Raw genomic sequence first — 5,092 nt, forward strand, 5'->3', positions numbered from 1 at the left:
GAATGTAATGCCATTCTTTTCACAAATAAAATCAATGCCAAATGGGATAAAACAAATTGAAATATTATTTAGTTGGACATTTCTATTTTCCAAGCTAGTGGTGAACTCAAGAATGTTCTTATTCGTTTATATTCTGACCACCGATATCACCAATCTATAAACGTAGAGATTATGGACATCCCCAAAGCTTACGATGTATTACTAAGTAGAGACTATGGTAGCAAATTACAAGGGTGTTTTTCTACTGATCAGTCACATTTATAGCTTCCATATAAGGGCATAAACAACCAAATCCAGGTAGAATTAGAAGCTTAGATGAAACACATTGTCAAACCCTTATGTTAAATTTTATGATTGCTCTATGATATATCAGTTACTTTAGCATAATTTATCTTTTCATCAGAAATGCATCCATTTATTAGCAATATCATCAATCATAAACATAATTGAAGAAAGAAAAATATATGCAGTGATAGAGAAGACAAAAACACAACCATAAGAGACAACGGATTGGTCCAGGACTAGGGAAAAATCCCACAAGGGGGAACCCTTTCAAATCTTCTTCTTTAGTAGATCATCATAAAATGATTTTAGTAGTGAGTATGATGAGCCCAATACATATGATTTGCAGTGGATAATAATGAAACTGGTCTACAGATCTACAAATTTGTTATAACAGCAGAGACAAACCCATATCTACCGAAGCACTGAACTAAACTTAATCCAAGATGTCAAATATTAGATCTTAACTCTGGTCACCCTCATAATGACAGACCGTGTGCGACTAAAACTCCTTGGTCACTCTCTCTGTCACTATATGAGAGCGACTATGATTATAGGGTCACTCTTAAGAGGTCATGATGCGACCACTATGGTATTGAATAGCTAAGACCTAAAGTCACTACCTTACCATTGTTGTGTGAGTGACCGAGATGGCAGGGTCATTCCCTTACTAATGTTGTGTGAGTGATTAAGATGGTAGAATTGCTCCTAGGGATACCTTGTGTGAGCAACCAGGGATCAGAACCTTCCAATCTTCCTCTGAATCCAGAGTCTCCTAGTGACTAGAGAGATAGAGTCCCTCTATTTCCTACTCTATGCCTACGACCATGGATGAAAAACTTATGTTCAGTGGGACTGACCAAGATCTAGAAAACCCTAACCTAGAGCGAACCTTTCACCTATAATTTCGGATCTTGTGCGAACTCCTTCTGACAAACCTATGCAATCCAAAACAAAATATAAGAATAGAAACATATATTTATCAAGTGTGTCCAAATGAACTTTAGGTTGCTTCCTTTTATAGGGTTTATTGAGGGTTTACTTTTGGGTTGAGATTGACCCAAGAAGCTACCCATGTGGTTAGGGTGTACCTACTCCATAATGAATGAATGAATAAAATAATTCAAAACTTAACTTACGCTTAACCAAATTGGGTGATCTTTCATTCAATTTTGGTCCTCTCAAAAATTTGAATTTATTTTAAGAATCATCTTAGTCATATGAGTTTTTCAACATGGAATTTAACCATAGTTGAAAAAATTAACACTCCCTCTCAACTAGGAAGAATTCCACCGGCCAGTTTCTATTAGATGATCTTCACATCATCCTCTAATGATTTGACTATCTCTGGTCAACACTATCTACTGAAAATTTATCGCATCTAGAAGAAGAAGAAGAATCAGGGAGCAATAAATTCCACCCATACTGAGAAATAGGATTATATATTATACAGGGGATCACATCTACAACCCAATCCTATTACCTGTCGATCTTCCCAATGATGACCCTTAGTAGTCATGTGGTAAAAATCTTGCATCATAATTGACTTGGGTTGTACACCCCAAGTACACTCTCAACTCATTCAGCAAAATGAGCGGTGGTATTCCCATCAAGTTGGCTTTCTTGAAAGTATGATGCCAACTGGGATATACTCTACAAAGACCAAGTTGGGAGCAAGATTCTCTTACCCTATAAATATAGGAAAGCAACATTGTTCTACCTTGGGTAAAATATAGAGTAGCACCCTTGTTGGGTACAACCCAACTTGGTCCAAGTTTTGGTCAAAGACTCCACATTTTGAGGAGTGGAGTGTGTGGAGTTGGTGAAGTTCTATTCATCGCACAGTGTTTAGGGGCTTTGGGTGTGTCAAAATTCCCTTGTCTTTTAATGAGCATTGGGTATTATTCCATTGTTTTGTTGGATACATCATATGTGGACCATGGTATTGTAGTAAGAAGGCCTATATAAAAAAGGTGTAATACATTATTGAATATAGATAAGCATAGATAGAATTCATAATTGATCATATTTTGTCAGTATGTGTTTTTGGGCAAGCTTCATAGCTGAGTGCGCAGAGGCCTTGAAGAGTTTGCAGTTGAGTGCGCAAGCTACCTACAATTAGGTGTGCAGGTTAGAGAAGTGTATCTATTGAAGACCCTTATTAATAAAGAAGAAGTTTTGGCAAAGTATTGAGTATCATTATGTTTCCATTATCTTCTATTATATATATCATCATACATGATTTTAACTAAATTATGAGAAAGAATACATGTTATATTGTTCTCTGTTAAGTTTATGCATTAAGTACCAATATGTCATGTTAATCATCATCACGAAGTTATTTATGTATGCAAAGTTGTAGATAGATATAAAACATAAGTGAACACACAAGCACCACAATGCGGATATCTCACTAGCTACAGAAACGTGGTTCTGCAACCTCTCATAACCGCTTCGGGTGAGTTTGTGATCTTCTTGTAGGTTGTTTCCAAAAGGGCCAATGGTTGAAGGTTTTGTTGGTGTGCAGTACACTCTAAATGTGGGTCAAGACCCCTTAAACCAACAAATGGTTCCATTGTTAGGACCGAGATCTTCTTAAGGGATATGTTTTGGTGACCATCGAAGAAAGAAATACAAGAGTGGATTGAACAGAAGGAAATAAAATTCGTGGAAAAAGAGAACAAAAACCCTCAATTATCAACTAAATATTGGTTGCAGAAGTACATCTTCAAAGAGAAATACGAAATCTTCTTTGGTTTGTTCCACATTGAATTATACAAGTGGGTATCTAAGTTGATGGAGCATAAAACTTGTTTCAAGAACGATGAACCTAGGGAGTGGAATCTTGAATTCATACGCCGACTCAAGAACATGAGTAATAGTATCTCAAGGGTTGTTCATTTCTAGATCAATAGCATTGTTGGAGGATTTATCACTAAGTTCATGATAGATGCAATCATATCCTATAGCAAAGCTGAATGAAGATTTTACAAAGGTCCGCAAGGTAATTTATTAAGATATTTTAATCTCTATATTGAGATATTATTGTGTGAAAGGGGGATTCTGTGAATGTAGTGAGATAAATGTTTGGACTAAGAGGACATAAACCTAGACCAGGGTCTACATGAAGTGGAAAATGATATAGAACATATCTGAAGAATTTTATAGAAATAGACTACAGCCCCTTATTAGAAGGATCTTAGAATTAAGAAGAAATAGGTAACCCTACAACCCCATGACATTCCCCCTCCCATCCTGAAGGTGAATTGATGTTAGGACTTCAAAAAAATTAGGTTGTCTTTGGGATTCCCCATCCATCCACCACCCTTAAACCCTATCCACCTCCCCCTCAACCTAGGCATCTGAGAAGGAAAATGGTCGATGATATTAAGCTACCTATTTTTAAGGGATTGGGATTAGAGGATCTTGATCAGGTCTGGTTTGTAGCTGAGGCAGTGTGGAAAACAAGACAGATCACTACTGATGATGTAAATAAGGTGTAACTCATTTTTTCATTATGAGAAAGAGTGCTAAAATGGTATATGAAATACTCTATGACTAATCTGACTACTTCATTTGATGAAATTAAGAAAGCATTGGTATCAGAATTCAAGAAGCTGAAATCAGAATCGCAGTGCATCATAGAGCTAAAAGAAATCAAACAAGAAGCAATTAAGTTTGTGTGGGAGTTGGATCAGTGATTCAAGGTGTTAATGGGATAAGCAATCTTTGTCCTACCTTCATAGCAACATACGAAATGGTTCATAGTCGTGCTAATGCTGCATATTAGGTTACCTTTGATACAACAAAATATCACAACTCAGGCTGAAGCATTGGAGATTGTAATGAAGATAGAAGCTTCACCGATTGGAGATATTCATGCAAGAGTACAACGAATACAAAGTGAGCTAGCCAATTTGACATTGGAATTGGACGATCTCAAGAAAGTTAAAGACACCGGATCAAAAGTATGGTGTACAAAATGAAAAGCAGGGGGTCATGATAAGGATCAATTCCTTGCATTCAGAGATTATTTGGAAAGTGGAGTGCCTAATCTAGTAAACCCAGGTCTGTGATGCAAGATTTGTAGAAAAAGAGGCCAACATTGCTCTGAAGATTGGTACGTACTATAGAAGTATGTGAAGACATCGAAGTAGTTATTCTATAACTTCGGTAGATCAATAGACCATGATCAGAAAAATTGTCAAAGTTATGACTTGATAATGGAGCTTATTGCTGATGCTTATAGACTGAAAGCTAAAGGACATACACATGAGGAGCTAGGAAAACATGCTGGTCAAGGAGGATTTCAAGGACTAGGATGAGGAGTTGGTCAAGGACATGGCCAAATTATTTGTTATAACTATGGATAGGTAGGAAACTTTACAAGAGACTATTAGAACCCTACAACAACCTGCAGCTATTGTAAGTCTTTTGATAATGTGATAGAAAAATTCCCCATCCTTATTGCAAATATATAGGAGAAAAGAAACTAGAAAACTGCAACAAATATTCAAATGATGACCGTTGAGCGAAGGGAGGGTCAACTGCGCATCGCCATTTTAACAATAAGTGGAGCTATGACTGGAAATGATAAAGCCAATCGGAAAAAGGAAGTTGAAGCTACATCGGTAAGAAAAACTACTAAAAATGCTCCCGCATTTGAAGGATAAGCAAGCATTCATGGAGGTGAGGTGAAGCTTTATGGATGATGGGGCCTTGACCTCTACCACATAGCCGACTCAAAAGAATTATTGTGAGATAGTGCCGATTACAATGCAAGATGTGGATCCAAATTTTTTGAAGTCTT

Source organism: Pinus tabuliformis, chromosome 7 (assembly GCF_031772625.1).
Source record: "Pinus tabuliformis cultivar Carrire ecotype Pingquan chromosome 7, CPIR1, whole genome shotgun sequence".
NCBI lineage: Eukaryota > Viridiplantae > Streptophyta > Pinopsida > Pinales > Pinaceae > Pinus > Pinus tabuliformis.